The sequence below is a fragment of the Calonectris borealis genome, chromosome 1 (assembly GCF_964195595.1).
Source record: "Calonectris borealis chromosome 1, bCalBor7.hap1.2, whole genome shotgun sequence".
Lineage (NCBI taxonomy): Eukaryota > Metazoa > Chordata > Aves > Procellariiformes > Procellariidae > Calonectris > Calonectris borealis.
Genome location: NC_134312.1, coordinates 145,224,958 through 145,250,108, shown reverse-complemented (window position 1 = coordinate 145,250,108; position 25,151 = coordinate 145,224,958). Strand labels below are relative to the sequence as shown.

General features: G+C 43.7%; 1 protein-coding gene across 6 annotated transcripts in view; it reads right to left on the bottom strand.

Annotated features, from left to right (window-relative positions):
• The window catches only part of CYFIP1 (cytoplasmic FMR1 interacting protein 1), an 87,155-nt gene that overhangs the window by 61,734 nt on the left and 270 nt on the right, over positions 1–25,151 (bottom strand). For 2 of the 6 annotated variants that reach the window (XM_075134685.1, XM_075134694.1), the window contains exon 1: positions 20,708–22,798. The exons of 1 other annotated variant lie outside the window; for it this stretch is intronic. The gene's annotated coding sequence lies outside the window, so the exon portion shown is untranslated. Of the gene's footprint in view, positions 1–17,324; positions 17,529–20,707; positions 22,799–23,816; positions 23,905–25,151 lie in introns of those variants that run through there. 3 more of the 6 variants (XM_075134666.1, XM_075134658.1, XM_075134650.1) reach the window with 3 other exon arrangements.

Sequence of the window (25,151 nt, the reverse complement as noted above, 5' to 3'; positions counted from 1 at the left end):
CAGAAACAACAGTTTTACCTCCAAAGAAGGGCTCAGCTGACAAAAAAACCCCAAAACCCAAAGCAAAGCAAAGGAAGCCACCAGAAGCGATTACCTATCTACCTTCAGAGACCAACCCTGCGCCCCAAGCCATCACCACAAAGCTAACGCACCACGCATGGAGGGAGCTCGCCGACAACTTCAAACAACCACCATCGGAAAGGTCCACAGGCCTTTTGCTTCTTGACACCCCAGCCCAAACCTTGCTTCAAACCTGAGCATATGAGTTTTTGTTAAAATAAATGAATAAATAAACGCCCATATTGTGCAATTTGCGATCCCTGACGAAAAACGAGGAAGGACTGGGCTGACAGGAGTGCTGGCTGGCAGACCTGCGCCGGGACACTTGCCCAACACCTGCCTACACCCAGCTCAAGCTCCTTCCCAAGAACCACAGTTATTCTTAAATTAGAGACCGGCAAAAACCACGGCGTCCTCCCTTCGATAAATAAACAAATGCCAAAAAAATTCCACGTCTGGGCAAAAGTCCTGTGAGGAGGTCAGACTCTCAATGGTTTTACCCTAAAGGAAACGGAAGAGAGTTGCTAAGAAGACAGAGCATTTCAAATAAACAGTATTTTAATTTTTGGTCTGAGTATCTATAGATCAAGCTTTAGCTAAAGAAGAAAACAACACAACGCCTTACATAGGTTAGTTTAACTGAGAGGCTCCTTCCAACCTGAAACTTTTCCTGCTCTTAGCCTCCCTCTATCAAAGCAGAAACACCTGGCTGCGCGGCTGCTCCGGGCCGGGCCGGCGGTGGGACCGACGGCCCCCCAGCCCTCTCCCCCCCTGCACCGCGGGACTGGCAAATGGCCACAAAGCACCGGCTCCAAGAAAGCACAAGAGGGGCATGCTACAAAAAAGTGCTCCACCCGTGCTCTGAAAACCATAGCGAAAAACGGCTGCCCGTTCTACACCAAAACTTACTGCTCTTATCTACTAAAGGAGAGCTGTCATTGAGTGCAAGAAAAGTATCAGCACCCTCTCCCCAACGCACACATCTTCCTTCTCCTCCTAAAACATGGTCCATTGATGATTCAGGTCCCTGGTGCAGGAGACAGCTAGCATCCACAAAAGCCAGGCTCTTGACTTGTGTCTCCTCAGCACCACAAGCAAATATTCTGAAGGTATGGCCCTTAATCCCCGTACATGCTATTTCAGAAAGCATACCTGCACGTTTTTGGCCTCAATATTTACAATTGCACAGGGGTTATCCTCCAGCATCAGCTTTCTATGTTCAGACTACCAGACATTAGACTATCTGTGGATTTTTTTTAATACTGGGAAAATAATTTAAAAACAGAAACCACAGCATAAGCAAAACCAAAATCCCATCTCACTTACACTGCCATCTATTTAATAGCACACGTCAGGGAAACCCCCATTAGCAGGCCAGAGGCACAAGGCTAAGAAACAAAAGCTTCCTGCTGCCCTCTGGGTTGTGAAAAGAAATACGGGAAGGCACATTTTTCCAAGACCTTCAGCATGATTTCCCAAAGACAGATCAGCTTTTTTTGAACCAGAAAAACATAAGCAATTGGGCGCAGACTGTTACAAAAGCCTTCTTGTTTTACGGTCGCTTGCTGATAGCTCCACTTTGTAAGTTTGCCAAAGGTATCCGCACGCCTGGTGTTTCGTTGGCCAAGTTCAATGCTCCTGTTCTCCAGCTTTTTACTCTGGTACCTAGCAGGACATGAACGAGGAAGCAGCACCTTCCTGCCCAGCTTTGACACGTTCGCAAACATTGCGAGGGCATGATTCACCCTTCCCCTCCGCCCCCCGGGAAGCGAGCAGCGGAGGTTTGACAACGGCGTCGGCGGGGGGACAGCTGGAGCTCGGCCACGCTCACACCGCGTTAGCCGGAGACAACGTCCCACAGCCAGGTGACACCACCGCACGGTCCGCGCCACCTCCTCGCCTGATGCAGAAGTCCTGGGACCAGGACAGAAAATATTTCCTTGAAGTTCGGGGTTTTTTTCCCCTTTCTTTTCTGCTGCTGTTGTTAATAAAACCAGCTCCAAAAGACAATGGGTGTTTCTAATGTACAATGATGGAGGGCTGGCAAAACCTGATTTTTTTTTCCTCCTAAGTCTCAGAAAAATTAACTTAAGAAAACTGAAATTCCCAAGACGCAAAATTGGATAGTTTTGCGTCCTTAAGAGTCATTCTCTATGAGTTCTTACAGGTGAAATTACTGGGCAGGAGAACAAATACTTTAACAGACTCCTTTATGGCAGAGAACATAAGAAACTTCAAAGACCTACTTAAAAAATTCAGAAGCTGCAGTCTGATTAGGAGTTTACCTAAATGAGAACAGACTAAAATGCTGTAGTCACACTAATAATTATAGTTATACTAGTATAAGTTTACCCAAGCTGTGAGAATTACTTTCTTACTAAATTCCTACAATGTTGTGTTTTCAGCTTTGTACCTACCTGAGATTTTCCAGGGTGGATTTTCTCAAGTAGAAGACGTGTAAGAATTATTTCTGAAATAATCCTCTTTTTCTTTTTGTTATCTTTGTATCAGAACCCATCATTACAGCAGTAAAGTAAAAATGCACTCCAAGAACACGTTTTCCTGGATGTACACAACTTAATTAAAAACCATTCATTATCTGACATCCTCTCTCCAGCAGAGAGAATCACATATGCCAGCATGCTGTTTTGCTAAATTTTGGTGTTTGATGAGCACACCCAGCTTTCTAAGCAGGAGACAGCAGCATCTGTGCTGATTCTCAGCTCCTTGTTCCAGATTTCAAAGCAAGAAAATCCCTGTCTCCTGCACAGACAAGCTTCAGCCTTACAGTGCCAAGTCCCACTGTGTCCAAGGATCAGAGGTATCAATCACAGGGTTTTTAGGGAAACTTTGTTAGTGCAAGGCACTGACTAGCTTAAATTAAGATCTTCTCCTTTTCCTTCAGTTCTGAAGGAGATGAGCACTAGCCGGGCCTGACCTGCTCAGAAAAGCTTGTGCTGCAGAGAAGCTCACAGAGCCGCCCCCATCGCATTTTGTCCACAAGAAAAACAAAACAAAAAAAGGCACCAGATCTTGAAGTCCCTTTAGCGTTGTTTACACTTTGATTTCACTTCAGAGCTGGCTTATTACTGAAACATATTCAAACAAAAGATTTGCCAATCTTTTTTAAATGTCATAATTCTGTACTGTTGTTCACAGCCATGCAACTGCCAAGTATGCAGTGCCCTGCTCACAACATTCCTCTGGTATTTAGGAGAGGAGTGTCAATCGTAATAGAGACACCGTTTTCAAATCTCCATCCTTACAGAGTAATGTTGAAGTCTTTGCAAAAGATCTATATTCTTAATTCCAAGCGCATCAGAAAACGCCCAGCATGCATCTCTCAGCCTTGCTGTTTTAGGCCGCCTGAGGCTTCAGACTATTTGGGAAAAAAATATCAACAGGAGCAAATTATGGCAAAAAGTCTTTTGGACAAGACAATAAAAAAGTGACCAGAAGAAATAATAAAAAAACAGAAGGTAAGGACTGAGAAAGCAGAGAGTAAAGAAAAGAGCATTAACTTCAGAATCACTGTGAGAGAGAGGACTGCTGTAACACTGTTCAGCTCTCAAGCTCAAAGTTAAAAAAATTCCCCCAAATTCTAGGGAGTTAAGTAGTTATAAAAAAACCTTCAAGTTTTTAAGATTTCTTCCAGAGTTAAGCAGGTCAGATTATTTATCAAAGAGAAGATCAAAAGACAACTTAGGCACTCAGTCTATAAATAGCTAAAACAGGAAAACGATGCTTGATGACAGGAGATAGTTCTTGTATGTGTTCAGCAACGGCACACACAATCCAACAGATGTAACTTGTAGCTAGCAACCAAGTTTTAAAAAAAATTAATACGGGTAAAGCAAATGAACTTAGGTAACCGTAGGCTTCTTGAGACTTTGTTATAAATGCAGAAATTACCACACAGTTCCTCTTTAGCCTCTGCCACAATCATTTGGCCAAGACTTCCCCAGAAACGGCCTCTAATGGCCTTAAGAATCTATCCAGCTGAGCTTTAAAGAGACATTGATTCCCAACATAAAAAGATCAACCTCGAATAACTGGGTTTGATAATACCTACTTACAGATGAAGAATAAAGCCCTTCACCACAAAAATTATCAGATGAAATTCTATGGCTGTGTTAGACAAGATCAGGAGATGATGAGGATGGTATCGTGTTATCACAAAACATTAAAAAAAAAATTAAAAGGTCTATTTAGTATCCTGAAAATATATAGGGAAAGAACGTGAAGTAACTCATTGCAGAGGTACAAGTACATATGCCGTTTAAATTACTTGCAAACTGGCATTATCCCCTGGACTAAGATTGTCAAGTGACCATTCCAACAGAAAACAGATAAATAGTATAATTCAGCACTTTGGGTAAAAAGAAAAAAAAAAAAAAAAAAAAAAGAAGTAAAGAGTATCAAGTTACAGTGAAAGCAACTTTTCTTCAGAAGACACTGATTTAGACTATTACACAGCAAACAGAGGCATTCATTTTACGGCATTCCTTGTTCTCTCTTTTGGAAAAAGGACTAACAATGTTAATCTTCCTTCAAATAAACGAAAATAATTAAGACCTAAATCCCATTGCTGACAGGAATTTTTACCTTTGCATCACTCATTCAAAGATTTGACACCCTGGGAACACCTGAGCACCCTCACCTTGAAGTCTTTACGGATTTATCCTCACACAATCGTCAGAGCAGGGAGCCAGCAGTCTTCCCGCTTGAAACACAGCGGGTTGCAGCAGGTAACAACCCGGACACAGAGACAATTTCCAGGTGGCTTTTGCTGTCAGCTCCTTACAGCACATCTTTTGCCATACTGCTGCATACCAGAACGATCAGGCGACGGACACAACTGGGTCTATTGCTAGCACATGCTCATCTCGTGCCCTGGAAGCTAAACTTCCATGGAAAATGAAAGAAGGGTTTAGCCGATAGCATGGCAAGGGAAAGATCCAAGGAGCGAGCAGGCAATGCCGCGGAGAGGGAACCTCTCCCCAGCACCGGTATTACACACGGAGGCGCAGCAGCCAACCTCACCAGCCGGGGCACTTGAGCTGCTAAGGTGAGCAAAGGCTCCTCTCATTTAGGCAACAGCACAGCTGTTCATGAATGGCGATTTCCTTTTATCATTAACTTCCGATTAAAAAAAAAAAAAGTATGAAAGAGACAATTACATAAAGGATCTGCACTTTTTTCAGCTTAACTTCAGCTGAACTACCAGAACGTCCCAACAGTCTGAGGGTAAAACAAGTGTCTTTGCTCAGCTGGGCTCAGTTGGGTCCTCAAGCTGCCCCGGCATGAAAGGCTGCAGAAAGCTAGTAGCGGTAGATGAAAAAGTGATGGATGAAGTAACTTTCCTCCACTCGTTCATCCCACTTTTCGGACGGACTCTGAAAACACGTGCTGAAAATGAGGCACGTCCCATCTGCTCCTGAACGAACTGCCAGCTGCCTAGCCTGTCCCCACGGCAGCGGTAGCAGAACAAACCCCTCCCGAGGTCCTACCCTCTTCAGAGCAGCCCACCTACCGCTGCTTTCTCTTCTGACAGACCCCCTCCCTCCCTGCCCCAAACGCACACGCCACAACCCCCGGCCGCACTGGGCCAGGTGGGCGGGAAGAGCTCAATGGGCAAAGAGCTGAGTCTCAGGGTGAGAAGAGCCAGACAAGTAACAGCGCTGGGTAATCGTCCTCTGTAATTACGGAAAAGCAACAGGGAGCAGAGGGAAATGCAAGAGCCCAACTTCACGCAGACAGTGCAAGTGCTTTTCCTAGAACAAGGCATAAAACAAAGTCATCATTCATGTGCAAAAGAGAGGCCTGAGCACTGAAATTGTCATAAACTCTTCATTTTTACAAACCGTACAAGTTAGACCACAGGGACTCATTTTCTTCACCGTTCTTGGACACCAGTATCTTAAATACACATCTCAAAAAACAAGTATTTTCAGTCATTTAACCATGAGTTCCAAGAAAACGTTAAGTTTAAAAGAAGCATGAATTCATTCAAAATGCACTTCAAACAGCCTGAAACAGTTCAGGAAAAACATACCCTATGGCTACCATAACCGCAGGGCAAGTTCCCACCGCTGGAGAGGAGAGGTTGGGGCCCCTGGTGACAAAAGGGCTGCAGCCACGCTCTTGAGCTAGGATCAGCAAAGCCTGACCCACTCGAGCGCAGTTTCTCCACTGCAGGAGAAGCTACCACAGTGTGTTCAGCCACATGCTAGTGCAGCTGCACAAGTGGGGCAAGAAGAGATGCTGCAGCATGCCCCACCTCCTGCTGCACAGAACGGGCCACAGCTGCACCCAGTACAACGTAAGCTCTTGAAATTAGCATACATCCAACACCAGTAAAACACGTGCAAATATTAGCGTGAGAATACAGCCCAAGAAAGAGATGTTTTGGAACGTTCAGGGAATTGTTTTTGGTAAGACCATGCTCTACGTAACCCCAAAAGATCTCAAGCACTGAAATTTGTAAGTGGATAAAATTATTTCATATCCAAAAAAATGGAGAAGACTCATGCCAAAGAGTGAAATAATTAAGGTGGAGTTTAAACGACTAAGAAAAAATTGCTGGATTACAGAAGTTTTAGAATATTTTGTGACTTTGCAGATGAGAACACTGTTTCATTTGACTGAAAACAGGTGTTGGGAAGGGATGGCCCATGCCTTTTTGCAGTCCACTGGACACTTTTTTTCATTTTGCTTTTAAATAGATGCATTTGATCTCCAAGTGCTTGTACATGTTCCCAGGCTCAAAATAAAACAAAGAGGAAGTCTGTCTGCACTTTAAACAGCACTTCCTTTGACATTGCCTCTCCTCTTTCCTAAGTCTGCAAAAGCATCTTTGAATCTTAAATTAAAATAAAATCTCAGGCCTGGCATGTATATTGCAAATTACAATTGCCGTACAACCCATGAATCGAAACATGTATCTACGTGAGTTGTTTTGCCTTTTTAAAATAGGCATAAATAAATAAATAAATAACTCAAAGCTTACCCTACTTTACAGGACAGGATACCATGATAAAAATCAGGAAAATTCTACGTACAGCAGTTAAAGAAAGGGAAAAGCAGCATATCCTTCAAAAGGGAGGAACAAAGGCATTCAGCAGTCCATGCACAGAAGGAGAGAAATTAAAATAGGGATAAACATAAAAAGATATTGAATGGCCTGTTGAACTGGGGTCTATGGGACCAATGTCAGTGAACTCCATGGGAACTAATGACAACATTCCCACAGGAATAGGCTGGGTCTACACAGCAGCAGAAGTTAAGTTTTATCCCTACAGCAACACAACATTTTCAGGTTCCTTCTGTTCCACTGTGTCATTCTTTTATTTCATTGGCTTGCAAAAAATCAATTAAATCATTTTTCTATGAAGAAAAGTTGATTCAATATTCTGTGTAATGTTCATTCTCCAGTTAAACCATGAGACTAATCACAAAAGACTCTTGTGAAGGGAAGACCTAACAAAAGGAATGGATTTTCTCTTCTGAGAACAGCACAGCGATTACTGTAATACTCACTTTTCTTTCAAACCTCCAAGATCTCTCTCAAAAACTCCCGGTTAGTTCTATTTTAATTAAACTTCAAAAGCCTCAGCTGTTCAACTGCATACCTATCAATTCAGACTGAGCAGAAAACATTTTACCAGACTGATAACTAAAGTGCTTCAGAGAACAGCAATGCACTGCATCTTCTCTGTTTGAATGCTCTTTTTCTGTGCTCTGGACAGCACAATCCGCCTTTTTGCCAAAGGGATCAGCGTAAGAGGTTCCTTTTGGGACTGGAGCTCCTCTTCGTTCCTAAGCAACAGATTTGCATAAGCTGAAGAAGCAAAGAAAAATGCTTTTCACATCATTTACTGGCCCCCCTGATTAAAGTAAAAGACAGAAGAAAGCAAACAGCAGCTGACAGTCCTTTGTGCAACAGATTTGACATACTGCTAAGCTTTCAAAAATATGTCTGTGACTGGAATAAAAAAGGCTCAATAGGTGCAAAAGGGAAAACACAAATTCCGGTGCTGAATTACCCCATCCCAGCACCATAGCAAGTCCCAGAAGAATGGCCACATAATGGAAACAATTAATTTAGTATTAGACTCCCGTGGGGCGGCGTGGCTCACATTAACTGCTTTGCCCTGCCGTTGGAGGGGTGGAGGGGAAGAAGCAGGCTTCCGAGAGCAGACACAGATTTGGAGGAAAACATAATGCTAAAGCACAGAAATCTTTTTTTAGAAAATCGCAACTTCCCAAACCAAAAGCACTTTGTGTTCAGTCACGTGTGAATTTTTCATGCAACCTTCATTAAGATAGCCTACGCTGCTACCGGTCCAGCTTCTGTCCCCTGCAGGGAAACATCTTGACAAGCAATTCCCTTCCCTTTACACAAGCAATAACTACGCTACAACTGTGCAACCGAGGTTCAAGTGCTCAGTGATACACCAGTCTTATCACCAAGGACACCGCGGTAAGCAATGGCAGCACCATTTATGCAACCTAAAAGCCACACTTTCATGAGTCAGTACTGTTCCTCCCTCCCTCCCACACCATAATCAAGGTCAGGAGGACATCACTGCTAAGGATGCTGTCATGTAGCTGAAACACCAGCACTCAGATGACAATCGGTCACGCTTGTCAACTAACTATAGGCATTCCCTTCCAACCCCCTGGACGAATTCAAGCACATTTCCAATGACAGGAAGGCCTGACACTCTACTATCATCACAAGACGTTATGAACGGGAACTCTCAGGCTCTTTAGATGAAGCCTACATCAAGACTGGTGAGCCACGGTGGGGCAGAATCGCCCTCCTTGATGCCTGCCACCAGGTTCAGGTCTACTAGCGACTCCCTTTTAAAGCGTCAGTAAGAAAACTCTCCCACAATTAGAGAACATCGTGTAACCCTAGCACTCCCGTAACATAGCACAAGGCTGGAGTCACTATATGCTTGCTAGCAAGTTAGCACACGAGTAGGTTTGTCTTTTCCTGCTGTGCTAGCAGCCAGCAGTAGCACACGGATGAGCACACAGTAATTCTACTGCAGCAGTACCTGCAGCGGACGATGCAGAAAGTAATCACCAGGTATTTCGATACGCAGCCTGGCTAGTACAATGCATCTGCAGTGTCATTCCACACCTTGAAGCTTTGGAGGAGAGGTGCAACAACCTGATCATAAAACATAAGGTCAAATGCTATCCCCACGCAGGAATCTCAAGCGTAGTGCGATACACAAACTTCAAAAAATGGGAAACTGATTCTGCTTGTTGCCACTTGTTTTATTTGAGAATCCATTATGATGATATGGGAGAAGCCTAGCCCTGTAAAGTTTGCTCCAAAGACATCCCACGCATGCGAACAAGGAGGGAGGGCCTGTCGCTGCAGCTTGGTCTGCAGCACGCAACCCGCTCTGTGATGGCGCTTGTGATACAACGATTCATAGAGGGGTTTTGCTTGGTTTGTTTCACCTGTGTACCTAAGCCTGAAGCCCAAGATATAAGTCGCCAATATAAAATAAAATTTAATAATCTGCCATTGGTGGAGCTAGATGGCTGAGGGGCCTCATGTTGATTTACTAATTAAGTCTTACATTTTTTCCATGTTCACTCAGAATACTAACTCAGCTCTGTATTAATCCTAAACTTACATACATATTAAAAACCCTTCCACAATATTTGGCCTCTCTTCAGGCTGAAATGAAGTTAAAAGGTTTAACTCTTGTCTCATTCTAGGTTAGGTGTGCTGAGATCTCTTTTGTTACACTTATTTGCCTCACCCCTTTAACACTCCCCTGAAACTACACCTTTGAGTCGCATCAGCTGCAACTTATGTTTTGCTTGTCCTTCAACTTCCAGTTCTTCCTTTTTATTGCTTCTTGACTAACTCCCTCCTCTTCTCTTTTTCATGTTCTTTTCTTCTCACCCAGTTCACTCCTCCCCTCCCCTGTTGTTTAATCTTCCCTTCTTGTTTTGTTGCTTTGGCCATTTTGCTGTGCTGCTGCTGCTATCTCCTGCAGCTGTCCTCAATGCGCATTTCTTCCATACTTCTGTTTCTGATTCTTCCTACTGTTGCATGGGTGTGTGAGGAAGCAATGCTGCACGGCATTGCTTTGGGCAAGACTAAAATTTAGCACTGAAGCACAGCGCTTACGGCACGTTCAGCAGTTGTGAAAAGCTCTCTCGTTTCCTAGCAAGGGTAAGATTCCCAATGTGAGGATTCTGCAAAGAACAAGGAAGGAAGCAGCAAGAGCAATAACCACCCCAGAAAGAAGAGGAGAAAGCACGTGCGCTCGGAATTAACCCGTCATTGCTCAGACACAGCACCTTTCATCCTGCAGAAAGACTGCCGTCACTGATGCCTATTCAACAGGGGTTTGGTTGGTCGCCCTTTGTATTTGGTGTGGGGGGACTGCTGTTACTTTAATCAAAAAGGGCGCACCTGTGTGCATATGCTGAAAGAAGCAGTGGATGGTGGGCTGAGCACCAGTCCGTCACATTACAGGTGAGGGAGATGAGCCACAAAGATCGAGAGAAAGACAGGAGTCTGGAGTCTTTAGATTTCAATCTAAGCAATAATGCAACCCCTCAGCCTTAGACAAACTGTTTATTTAAGCATGTGAGTTCTTGAACTGTACTTTCCGTCCACAAGGCTGGGGAGAAACAAAGAAGAAAACGTTGTTTTCTCGGGGGAGAGAGAGCGCGCACACCCTCTTGTCGAGTCCATTTCCAGATGTGGTTGCTCCAAGGTCAGTCTCACCGGCAGCAGCCCCTGCCTGCAGGGAGGCCGCCAGCCGCAGCACCGCGGAGGGCAGCTGCCCAGGCCAGGGCAGCCACCCCGTTCCCCTGCCGCAGCGCCTCCGCGTTATGCACCCAGCTCCGCCTTACAGCATACATGACAGGCGTTAATTATGTCCAGCAGGTTTTTTCAATGCAAACCTGCAGGTGAAGCTCTGGCTTTGGCACGGACTTATTTTAAGTTTAAAAAGTGAACAAAGGCTTCAATAAAAATGACTCTTTAAAACAGAGGCTGCACACTGTCATTCCCACTCCTTCCCTCTACCTGAAAGTATTTACTAAAATCAGCAGTACAACTCCCTCGACTTTAACTGAAGCAAAAAAAATGTATGCTTCTTTATCTGAAAAATAAGTTGGAAGATATTTTAGGCAAATTGTTACTATTCATGCTTAAAAGTAGCTTTTTATTTAACATCCAGAGTACAAGAATAATGTACAATTTTGCAAAATTACATTATTTTAAAAAAACAGGCTTCAGAAGCTGTTAAAAAAATCAGCTACGTGCATTTTGGAGAGGTGGGGAAGAATCAGACAAGAAGCAAGTTATAATTTAATAGGTCTCTTAAAAAATTAAGGAAATACTACAGGACAGGGTGGAGGGGAAAACGGAAATAAGCAAATAGCTTTTAGTTTCTTAAGCTTTCTTTTTCCTCTAAAAGAGATCACCATCTGTAACATTTTATACTTTCATTTCTATACAATACATGAAAATATGCAGTTTCAGTGAAAATTCATCAAAAGCTTTACTTCTGATATCACCTGATGAGCATCCACATCTATCTTGAGCAATGTGTCATGATAGTTTACCTGAATTTTGAATATATAATGAGTGTACTCTCCTTACTGATTTAATATGTCAGTGAACCACTTAAAATAATTAGAGCTACACTGAAAGACGACTATAAATCAAGTTCAGGTCTACAGCATTTTTATTTCCTGCCAACAAAGTGTCCACGTCCTTATCAGAAATAAAGTATTCTAAAGTGACATACAGCACTACCATATTTTTATCTAAACCCTGGAAACAAATCTCTTGTATACCTGTAGTGCATAAAGTAAGCATCTCCAAAAGCTCCTTGTACCATTTACACAGCTGGAATCACTACTTAGCATGTCAAGTCTTGAGACTTATGTCCTAACATAAAAGCACAGTACTGGTTTTGAAATCGGAGTATTTGTTTCCAAAACCAAAAGCACCACTTAATTTTTTTCTTTTACTTAATATTGTACTAATTCATAAGAACATTACTAAGACTCAACCCTGTAGAGAACTCTAATCACTTGTAGAGAGTGCCATCTAATAAGCATAAGTCTACACGCTGTCTGAAGTCTTAAGATGCCTTTCTGTGGAGGAAGGGAACGAGAAATGGCAATTTTTGCCCCAATGAGTGATTCTTGGCTTTAAAAAGCTGCTTGGTCATTCTACTACCTCCTGACTAACACTCCTGAAAAGCAGACCTGCAGAAACCAGCTCTGTGAAAGGCTTGCTAAGAGACACACCATTAAACTGAGAAAATCTCCCAACATCTGGTCCAAGCACAGAGAAATTGTGCAACTTCACTCCACGAGTAACTGCTTTGTAAACCAGGGAAAGGGAGGCACCACAGCCTGCTGCCCCGGCAAAACAAAACCTCGAACAAAAGCAAGAACAGAAGTGTCAGTTCCTCACATGTTAGTGTTACCCAATTATTTGAAATAAGAAAAGCTTTATTAAAGTCAGTAGGTAGAACCTCCCCTCCTGGGGGAGGCTGTTCACTTTAAGCTGTGCCTATGCTGGGACAGGTGCCCTGGCAACACACAGGCAGAAGCAGAGAGCAACCACCCAACTGAAAGACCACCATGTTCACCTTTACTTCTCTCAGGTAATTGAGAAGAGTTTAACGGGGCCCTCGCTGTGTGACTTGGAGGGTTGCAGATCCACACCTGGCAGACCACAGCCAGGTAAGTCCCATGCAGGGAGCCCCCAGCAAGCAGCTTGTTTGGCTGCAGAGGGATTTCCACCCCAAGAGCCCTCTCTGAGCTCAGTGCCCCACCAGGCCACGAGACCGGTGCCCCATTTGGGACCCTGACAGCAGGAGCAGAGTGCTAGTGGGATGAAACAGCTACAGAAGATGTGGGGAAGGGATATGGCAGCACAGCACAAGCGCTGCTCCTAGCCATCCCTGGGACCACCACCTCCCAGCCATGGAGGCTCAGAGAGCTGGGCTCCCTCCCCAGGCAGATCTGCTCTCAACTCTGCTGCCCACAACCTTAAATCACCTCCCCTGCAATGGTCTTTCTCTAGAAAGGCTACACAGCTATAAATTCACTTGCTGTCCTGCTGACGGTTAGCCTGAGGGGAGGGAGCTTTCTGCTGAGGTGGCAAATGCCTCACAATTATTTGTGCCATACCCACATTTACCATCATCCTACTTTTTACAGTTAGAAGTCCAAGACTGACACTTTTCCAAAAAAACACCAAACTGTTCGAAGACAGGATTTTCTCCACAAGGCACACATTTATGAATGCACATAATAGAGGTAATAGAGAGCAAACAGTACACACTGACACAGAGAAAATCTTTTAAGTCCTATGAAGAAAACAAGCTTCAGGGTTTTTTGCCAGTGTGTTTACGAGAGATAAGGAGCTACCCAAAAGATGAGTTACAACATTTTTGGTGCCAAGAGATAGAAAGATTATCTGCTATTTTGCACCCTCTGCCTTCCTGTAGCAAGTCTCATCAATGCACCATATGTCAATTTTACCACTAGAAAGGCAGGTGATGTGGATTAATGGAATTATACTTAAACTCAGCAAATCAATACACACTCTCAGTTATCAGTACTACACAGCAAAGTGCACCCCTGAGCCCTACAAACATCAGCTTCTAAGGGTAGATGTATAGTAAAGAAGAATCCTAAACTGATGTCCGTAGCTTAAAATATAAGTACCAATACTAAGTTGTCAGTAAGTTTTTGTAGGTATACAATCATATTTCACAATGTTGAAATGTCCTTCTTTCATGTTACTGTGTCAGAGCTGCACACATGCACAAAAAAGGACCAATATAGGTGGCTTTCATTTTTTATGTATTCAAATAACAATGTAGCGAAAAACTAACAGAATGCCCTGCAAGAATAAGGCCTGCCAGAGGCCACTTGTAACAAGGTATATGTTCTAAATATCAATAGTCTCCAAATCTGTTATATTTACTACTCCCTCTCTGTGTGACCTAACCGAGAGCATGTCCGAATGGAAGCTCAGGACTGTTTAAATGAATCACATTCCAAGTGCATGCATGGATCCACCCAAACCACTTCACCGGCCATTCACGCTTGGGTTGTGTCAAGCTCCTGCAGCATCCCTAGGTAAACAAGCGCTTAATTTGGTTCAAGAATAATTGCTTACTAAGTTGGGGCTTGCCATAGTAACTACAGCTATTTAAAAATATGTAAACAATAAAAATTCAGAAACTCACACTGTCACTGTTTCAAGAGAAGCGAAGTCAATCATTCGGTTGACTTCTGATTCACTATGGTATAACATGCTGCCCAACGTTAAAGTTTACTTTACTTGTTGGTACAGCAAAGGAACCACATGAAGGACTTGCCCTGAGAAGGCAGAGCAACGACTGTAAAATGAGACCGTCTTCATGTGCACACAAAATATGTGTGGAAATTATGCTAAAATTAATTCTCTCTTGTATAGCACTGCAAGCAATTCTAGCAGCTTTCAGGCCAAAGGATGAATAAAACTGAATCCAAGAAAAGGAGCTTTGTGGGGATTTTTTGTTCCATCTTTTTGTTCCAACTTTGCAGCTCCAATCCAACTGCTCTGAAGCTTCCACCTCAGCCTGAGCATCTTGGAAATCTTCGAGAAACAAAACAAAAAATAAAAATTGGATGATTCTGCAAAGAGAGTTATGACAAGACCGTGAAACCTACCCTCAGGAACTAGCCACTTTCCACGGCACCTCTCTCGCAGAACGAATAAACAAAGTACTAACCAAAACTAAGAAGTATATCAGACAAACTTCTAACATAAAACACGTAGCTGGAACAGATATCTGTTAATTATTTAATTATGCTTTAAAGTCTGTGCAACGGGTCAAGAGGATTTGTGGGTTCAAGCCCAGGGGCCGATTGCCACCTAAGGCAAACTGAAAAAACAAGAATTTTGTTAATGAACGCTTTGGATATTACACATACATCACTGAAGGACTACCAGCTTTTCTAAGTCACACCTTCAGAAGTTAAGAACTGAAAAGTCGGGATTGTTTGTGGAACATTCCCTTTCTTATAACGTAGATTTTTTTTTTTTAAAAAACAACTTACGTAATTCAGCTCCACTTAGTAGATATCACAGTATTTAAACCTAAGTCAGAGGTTTTAAGCTAACACTGCTGAACACATTTCAAACACCACTCCACTCTCCTCATCAGGACCCTCAACAGGAACTGACCAAACCCAAAGTCTGTAAACAAAACACACAAAGTCTTACTCATCTTCAGCAGGGCAAATGGGGGGAGAGTCTCGTTTATTTGTCTAAGATTCTGAGAGGTTTATTCTTTTTTTTTTTTTTAAAAAAAAAAAAGTTAGGTGTAGCAATCTGAAAACCACAAAGTATAATTGAGATATTCCATCAATCACATAATCCTTTACAAAAAAAAAAAAAAAAAAAAAAATCAAGCTGCTGCAGAGAAAGCCTACTATACGTTTTTTAGAGAGCAAACTTTGATGATACTGGGACTAAACCTTCCTGCTGTACCCCAGCTGTACAACTCGCTTCTGAATTCCTCCTCCTCCTTCCTGGCAGCTACAGAAACACTGGCTGCCTCCACCAGCCAGACTTCACAGACCAGTTGTCTGGGAACGCTTAAAGAGCCTTTTACATTAGATCAGGAGAAACTCTTTGTTTGCAAATGCAAAAAAGAATTTTAAAAAGTTAAAAGTAGGATTTAAATAAAGCCAAGAACCAGAACACTTAAGTAACGACTAGCAATGCATTTTCTAGCATAGAGCTCAGAGATAGTCTGAGCACAGACCAGTTTGTGTAAGTGCAGTTAATATAAACATAATCCAGAGATCGCAGAATTGCATTACAGTATTATTAGAAGTTCTACTTTGAAAAACATGCTAACCAACAACACTGCATGTGTACCTGTTCAGTAAGGTTATTATAATAAAGTTATGGCAAATATGTAACTGGAATGCAATAAGGGCTGGAGTCGCTCATTAGCGTAAGCTTTCCATTTCCCACAGTTTACAGCAAAGCTTCTAATTAAGAAGAAATTCCTCCAGACAGCTTTCCTCCCCCTCCAATGCACGCTCTCCAGCCACCGCTTCAGGCAGACTGGCTACATCCCACAAAGACAACTTCCTCCTAACAGCCTCCCTGGCACAACCAACCATTTACATGTCTAAATGCTACTCAAACCTGTCATCAAACGGCGCAGGAATAAAAATCAAGGCAATGAGAGCCTACTGAAAGGCAAAGACGATTAGCAGAGTTGCTGATGAACTACAGGAAGACTCACACAGATGAAGTGCATGTCTGTCTGCATCCCTTTGCTCGTCAGAGACAGGCAGGAGAGGGACCGGGTACCAGACCATCCACCTGGGGAGTTTCGTGCTTACATTGCTGCTCTCACTAGAGCATAGTTATTTTAACTGGATAAAACTCAACTTCCTTAAGAGGAAGTTACTCTATGTCCTTAGACAGGCACTAGGTCATCTCCTTCATCTGAAGAGCGGGAGGAACTTGCACAGGGCTTTTTACTTTTATTTTTTCCCATCTAATCCGGACAGCCTAGGAAGCCGAACTCCGACCACCCCTGTGTTACGGACACACGGCCTACGCGTGAGAGAGAACAATTCAGACTCCACACCCAGAAGAAGAGACTAAAATTGGCTTTTGAGTAACCACCCCTGAGGCTTTACCCACTGGCGGGGTCCCGCCTGAGGGAGCGGCCACCTGCCCGCTGCCTGCCCGCCCGCCTGCCGCCGACAGCCGCCTCACAGCGCCCGGCCAAGCCCGACCCTTCCCGTCGCCCCGCCACCGCAGCGCCTGCGAGGCGACGCCCGGCACCCCCCGGCCCGGTTCCGTCCAAGCAGCGGGAGCCCCCGCGGCGGCACCGGCACCTCCAAGCCGGCGGCCCCGGAGAGGCCCCGCGCCCCCGCGGCGGGCCCGGCCCCGCAGCTCAGCGGCCCGCAGCCTGCTGCGAGGGGCTGAGCCCGGGGGAGCACCAAAAACAGGGCGGGAGGAATAAATAAAACAGAAACACGCGTGTGGGGCTGGCGGTCACTAGCGAGAGGTGCGCGGAGGGGGCAGGGAACCGCCGGTGCCCCGGATAAAGCGTCTATAAACGGGGGAGGGGGGCGAAACCGCACCCGAAGCGGCGGAGTCGCCGCCACCTCCGCCTCAGGGACGGCCCCCACCCCGCGGGGAGGCCGCTCCGGGCCCGGGAAGCGCTGCTCACCCGCTCGCCGCCGGCTCCCGGGAACGGCGCTGCCCGGCGGCGGGAGAGGCCCGTCTGTCTGCCCGCCTGGGGGCTCCGCTCGGCCCGACCCGGCCCGGCCCGTCCGCCGCCGAGGGTCGCGTCGGCCCGGCGGCTCCGCTCCTGGGCCGCGCCTGGCGGGGAGTTTCCTGTCTGAGTCACTTCAACCGGGAGCTGCGCAGGGAAACACCCTTCCTGCCGCCCCAGCTCCTCCTCCTCCCGCCTCATCCCAAACCTGCCGCCCCTTCCCCCCCGCCCGCTCCGGCTCCTCCTCCTCCTCCCGGGCAGCCGGGAGCCGTCCCAGGGCTCCCGCCGGCGGCGGCGGAGCTGCGTGCTCGGCTGCCACGGCGTGATCCCTCTCTTTGCTTTTAATGAAAGCGACCTTTTCTGTGCCATATGCACAGGGAAACCTACATACAGGAAGACAAATCTATATGTGAGACGGCCGTGCCCCCCCTCGCACTTGTGTACAACCCAGGGAAAGCGGGATCCGCGCCCTGCTTCGAGCGGGGCCCGGGCGCCCCCAGCACCGCCGTGAGAGCCCCCGCAGGGACAGCCAGCGCCCCGGCGGCTCCGGCGTCGGCGTTAACAGGTCTCCCGTTTTTTCCCACGTCACAATTTCGGCAGGATGGCGAGGCAAGGAGCCCGGCAGTAGGGACGGACGACCTAACCTTAAAGAAGCGAAGGGTATCCCGTAGGAAACCGTTTTACGTGTCCTCTAGAGGACGCTCATGCATCTTTCTTTCCTATCCGAAATGCCACTGTTCATTGAAACTAAAAATAGAAAAAAAAAGAATAGCTCTTTTTCCCTGGCTGTTAACAACCTCCCACTTTTATTTTTCTGTAAAACACCACAAACATTTTAAAGTTCGCTTACCTTTTCCATGCAATGTTCTCCCAAGTTCTGTTTTTCTTTTATTTTTTCAAGATTCGTCTAATGGACTTGATGCTGCACCACAAAATGAAACTGCCAGCCCTTTTCACTAAAGCTTGTCACGATTGTTCTTTCCATCCACTATTTTATGGCAGACAGAATCCACAAACCTACTATATATAGGGGTTGCCGTCAGCTGACTGCATGGGAACTTCCAAACGTTTTTTCCTCAAAGCCTATTTGCCTGTATTTGACTGCTTTAAGTTGCATCCAACATTTCATTTACTCTTGAAAATCCTCTCTAATCATCAGCAAACTACACAGTATTGCTGTAGCAAGCAATTTTAGGTCTCCGTTTTCAACAGCTGTTAGCGCGACACTGTGCTATTAATGCTTTTTGTGCTGAGAACAGAATAATTAGTCCTTTACTTCATCTATTGTTTTTTTCAAACAAGTTTCCACTGTATTAAGTTTCCTTAAATAGCTTTTTTGTAATGGCATCTACAAGAAAGCCTTTGGAAAGTGGGAGTAAGTTGCTAAACCCCCTAATTCTCATTATTTCAAGTACTCTGTAATCCAATTATTCCACTCATTCCATATCATCAGTAATTCCCACAGCTTGTGGAGAAGTTATGCATCATTGCAAAATGTTATTGTTACCATTTCATCATATCACAGACACATCTTCACAGTCATTTTTTTCCCAGTGCTGCAATATAGTCTTTTCTGTGAAACAATTTCTTTTCTAGGATGTGGCTGCTTATTCTTCTCTAACTGTTTTTATGTATTCATAAATATTTCGAGTGCATACACCAAATGAATGAATTTCACCCATCACAGCTCCTTATCAGTCTAGCTTCTAAACCCAGCTCAGTCAAAACTGCAAAACACAACCAGAGCTGGATGCTTCTGTTTCTAAAATGACAGCTGATACTGTCCAACGCAATCCGTCCTGTGCCCTTTTCCACAAACCCTGCCTGGCGCAACAAGCTCGCTAAAGAACAACTCACCTTCGTAATGCAGGATTAGTTTTGTTTCCTTGTCCTGGGCGAGTGCAAATTCAAACAGCCCTTCTTAACACAGCCACTTGGCCTACATCAGCAGTAAGACCTCCGTTATCGAGCCACAACAGAGCGACAAGGACAGGGAACTTGCTCCAAGCAAAGCCAAAAGCTCCCAGCGAGATCTAGAGCAGCTTGCCCCCAGACGGGTGACGCTTCGTAGTGCTCCTGTGTGAGACTGCCACTGCAGCTCCCGTACTTGCCGAAAGCCACCTGGTGCCAGGAGCAGCTGCTTTGCAGGAAAGCAAGACGCTGCCAACCGGTGCCAGACTGTCCTAGCAATAACAGCTTGTCCTAAGGATTGGCTGATGCCCCAGGTCTTGCTATGCTCCTTCTAAATTGAGTGGGCGAAGGAGCTACTTCCCCACCGCTGGAGCAATCTGCTCTTTATCAACGTTCCCATGCTCAAGTTTATAGCTACCCGTAAGGTCAGATAAAAAATACTGATGATGATATGCAGCTAGTCAAGATTTGTGTTGCTTTTCTATTATTTGCTGTTGGAATTAGAGGACAATCACATTTTACCATCTGGATGTCTATGTTCTCATGTAACATGAGGCATGCTTATCAGAACCATTTTAAAAGAGCCCACATCACACCATTCCAGCTGCCTGATTTAATTCTGTAATGCCCCCACGACTCCCTGCTCTTTCCACTTTTGTGCGATTTAAGCACTGCAATGACAGTACTTGATTAAAGGCATTCAGTGGGTCTCTCCATGACCTGCTTCTCCCTCTACTGTATCCATCCTTCTTGATTATCCTTGCCACACTGAATGCGGGCCTTCTGGGCCTAGCTGAAGATATATGTATCAATATATTCCTGATCAAGCCATTAACTGATCTGCTATCCACACTGAAGGTGTGGTTTTTATGAGGCCAATGGCTAGACTTAGGATCTCAAACAGCCCTTTCTTGGGTGGTATTTATTTAAATCTGATATTTAACCCACGCCTGTCAACGATCTTTAGCAAGATCTATAACACTAATGTAACATGCTCCTGGCAATTTATGTACCCTACACCTAAACCAGATGAACATCAGATACTATGGTAGTAACAAGCTTTTAATGCGATTGTTTGAAGACTAGATAAAGCCTTTGTTCAAGGCACTATGCTAGCCACAAACACCCACAAGTCTACTTCCTGAATTCCAGCTATTTTCATTTTATTTTTAATTTCTTTCTTTGGGCTTTATGGTATTTATCCAAAGTCAATGAAAGAAAATCTTCCACAGGAGCCCACAGGAATCCATGGAAGAGTTCCATTCCACAGCAGCCTGAGAGCTTCAACAGGAATCTTGTGGTCCTACCACAAGGTGTCTGCTATGTCCAAGATGCTGATGTACTCTCTGGTTTTGCACCTTTCCACTCAGATATTTTAGTGATTAAGCTTAATAGCATATCTAGCTATTCTTTTTTTTTTTTTTTACCTGCTGAGTCCACACAGATCTTTTCATCCTCAGAAAGGAGGTAAGGCAACACAGGAAACTGCCATGACCTGACACAGAAAGGTATTTATGAAGCCACGAGGGGCAATGGCCACAATGACCCCAAGAATAGGACACCATGCAAAACTACAAAGAAAGAAAATAGGTAATTGTCTATAAAGCAGTTAAAAAATTAAATCCAACCTCTGGCAACATATCGGCCCCTGTCCATACTCTAAAGGACTGGAAAAGATTTTTCGCCCAAAAAGTCAGCACAGACTTCATTTTGTGTCAGGCGTGGCAAATGGCTTAAAGCATAGCAAGGCTACGAAAAGATTATATGGTTCCACACTACATATAGCAAACCTGTTGTTTCAGCTCTCAGGAGGAGATAGGCACCTATGTAAAGGGCACAGCGCTTGGGAGAGTTTAAGCAGAAGAGACTGAGCGGAAAGCAGCAACCATCTCAGAGGTCTCAATGAGCAGCAAGCTCAGAAAGTGAGAACCTGCCCACAGCAGGAAGCCTGGCCAGCTACATAGAGACGTAACTCCTACCATCACTCCCACCAGGAGCTCTCCGCTTCACAAGGCCTTACGCAAATGCAGAGTGATCTGGTCACCCACGCCTACCTGTAAGTCAAGGAAAAGCCAGATTCCTACCCCTGAGAGCACATGTGCTGCCAAGAGCGCAGCTGCCAACAGCAAGCGTGCTGCATATTCATAAATACCATTAGCACATGACGACACGTGCAGCGTTCTGGTTCCGATTTCCCTCCTAGTGCTGAATGCCACCACCTCAAATGGATCTGAGCAAGCAGCGTTTCCTGGTTCTGCTTTCCAGCTCTCTGAAATGCTAGACCAACGTTCTGTTGTTAACTCGGAAGGATGTAACTCTTCGTCTGTAAAACGGGCCCATGTCTCCCCACCCTGCTTTCCAAGAATGCTGCATGCTGCGCTGCCAACCACGCGAGTCCACCTACCAACTCCCTGACAGACATGAACAAGCACTAAATCCCTTCTTGATTCTATTACAAATTACATTCATTTTGCTCATCAGTAAGACATCAGTACAGAAACTAGGGCATCTGTGTCAGGCAATTCATCCCACCCACTCTTCACCCCAGCCCTGGCCCCCTAATGCTGGTAACTTTATTAGCTATCTAGACCCAAGACCTGTGATCCCCTACAGCCTTCCCAGCTGTAAATGCACAGTGCAGCAACAAGCCACTGCACAATCCAATAAATATGCATTGTAGGCATGCAAAAGAGTATAGAAGGAAAGATGGAAAATTTGTAAATCTCTACGGTTAGTAAGATTAAAAAGCATGTCAGAGGGATTTTTTTATATTTTTATTCAGCCTGCAATTTAGAGATGATAACTTTAATCCATGCTGCCATGGAAACCATGCAATTAACAATTGGTTGCTGACTTTTTTGATATCAATAGCTTGACACAAGCAAAGGTCCTCAAGGACCTAGTGGTAAATTTGAGGTTATTAAAACTAAACAGCAAAGAAAGCATTAGAGAATTTATTAAGTCTGTGCTAAAATGTGGCCTAGAGATTATAGAAGCCCACAGGAAAAGAAGAGGAGAAAGAAGAAAAGTACTGAGCCAGACAGATAAGGGCTTCTATGCTGCAACTTTTATGAGAGAGTGCAGAAGTTAAAGAAAACAAATAAAGGTGGAAATGAAATACAGATGAAACTGTGACAGCATCCAATAATGCAGTGTGTTCTTTCCCAAAGAATTTTAGACATCAGACCTAACATCTTACCTTGAATATTATAATCTCCTGTAATACCACCTAACCAAACCCTTACTTTTAAGCACCCAAATCCATGCTTGCTGTTCCACCCATAACAGTGCTGCTTTTTAAAGCCATTCATTTCTACCTTGTGCATCATTTAAGTACTTATTCTCATGATTCAAAAACCCAAGCAGGCCTTTTTGTGCTGTGGCATAAAATAGAAGAATATGGCTGAGACCAGGATCTAAACAGTTTTTTCTCTTTCTACTTTCAAGTTCTCTAGGATCAGAATAATCTGGCTATGACAATAAACCAATTATGCTTCTTCTCCTTCAATAATTCATTAAAACCTCTTCTCCATAATTAAGAATGATTTTTTAAAACAATAAAATAATTATTTATTTTATGCTTTTTAGATCAGACATATCTAGGGGAAAACATGCCTTTTCTCATTTAAATACAGATTAGCCTTTTGACTTTATGAAAGCAACAGCCATGAGCTCGGAAAGAGACTAACTAATACAAAAAATTCCCTTGAAATTTGGAAATCTGCCACCTAGTGGGCTTTTTTAACAATACGGTTTTAAATTAGAAGATACCCCCCTTAGAAGATGAGAAAGTTCAGTTTCTACATGAACTGAGCTTAGCTGGGTTTTTTTTTTTATGCTTTCCTTTAGTTAGACTTGACAATTTACAAAACCACAGACTATGACAACCCCCTTAAATCTATACACACATGCAATAAATTAGGCCTCGTTTTTCTAACAGTTCTGCAATTGCTTACTTGAAATTCCAGAAGTGCAAGTAAAGCATACTCAAATGCTAGGCCTCCCTCAAAGAGGAAAAGTGTCCAAAAGTTAAGATTCAAATCAATTCAGAGATAACTGATAAAAACAGGGTCAAAAAATGTCCAGAAGGAATGGACCCAGGACAGAATTCAAGTAACAACACTGCTCTGTAAAGAAATCAGAATACATTACAAGGAAATTTGAGCAAATAAATAGCTAAATACCCCAAACCTCACTAAAAGCCTTCTTTTTTCCAAACAGGTAAATAGCCATTTTAACTACTGCCAGGGGACTGATGAAAAGGTCCTGGTGGCATCACAGGGCATGCACCCTAAAAGAAAGGACTTATTTTTCTGTGGTTCTAAAGAAACTGAAAGGGATGCCATAAGACGGACTCATTCAAGGGAATTTGTCAGCTGAGTATTACTGACACACAAAAAGCCAAGCATGGAGAATGTCCGTGACTAGAATCAGCCAACATTGCCAGAGCTAGATTTTCCACCGTGCTTTTGTGACGACAGAAGAGCAAACAAATATTGGAAGCTGGCTGAAAAATGGCGTGCAGGCATCACCCACCTCCAAGGTGCTCAGAAGTCTCTCTGCAGAATGCAAGGTTAATTCCTAAGCAGGAAATTGGGTGAAACAGCAAAATCTTTCACTTGCATGGGATATGTCAAATAAAATGAGTAAAATCTGCAAAGGGATTTACTAGGAATTATTGTTTCAACAACATGAAGGATTGAAGGATTTTTTTCTCCCATATCTAGCTAGTATTATTGAAGGTAAGTCTAATTTCACTGTAGGTAATTTCACTGAAGGTAACCACTGTACAGAAAAGAGAAATAAAGCAACCACTTGTTAGATTTTTTAAAAGAACAGAGTACAAGACATATATATACTCAAAAAGTAACGAACCAGTGCATACTAGCACTGAACTTCATAGTACAAGTATGCCTTTTAAAACTGTTAGTATGCTATTCAGTTTTACGCTGAATGAGCAAGAAACAGTTAATAAAGAACATACACCGTCTCTGATTGCAATAAATAACATGGAATCTCAAATGAGAACCGGTCATGGTAAACTGGAAGTACAAATTACTTTTGTTAATAGGTGTCCACCTACCACACAAAACATCCACTTGGAAAAGCATGTCATGTGGTAGAAGAGGAAAATACAAACATAATGTTCTCTACAGCAAAACCTCCACTCAGTCAAACAAAAAAGAACATGCTACAGGGCAGCACAAAATTTCCCAGTGTTATACTACTTCTTCAAAAAAAAAAAAATTCTTTTTCCTGAAAACATTTTATGGCTATAACTTGGAAGAACCTTTTGAGATCTCCTGTTCATACAAGAACCCAAATATTCATTTTTATATACAGTAATTACTAGTTCACAGCTGAAAAAAAAAGTTTTATAATGTGAGCCACACAGTCTCACAGTTGGTAGTAATATACTTCATTTACCTTGCAGAAACAGCTCTCAAACTTTAAGTTACCAACCGGATTTCAGCAGAAACACAGACAATGGTGAAATTCCAATTGTTAAATTTTGTATTTATTCAAGTAAATGAAGAGGTAAATGGCTGTGATTGATTTTCTCTTTTTAAATGCAGGTGTACTGATGCCAGAATTACAGAGAAACTTCCACGGGGAGGAGACAGAGCAACTCATCTTGTGCAGAACACGTTCCACATTTACTTCTCTAGAAATGTATCCTTCTGTATTACAATCTACTGCTTTACAAGAGATTAGCTATTAGATGTAAGGTTTGTTTGCAAAAGGCTTAGAAAGAGAAGAATGGTCAAATCATATCTGACCACCTCTGAAACATCTCAACAATCCAATAGTTAAAACTAATGTATTTACACACTGTGATCTTGGTCCTACTTAAACTGGCAAAAGTTACCA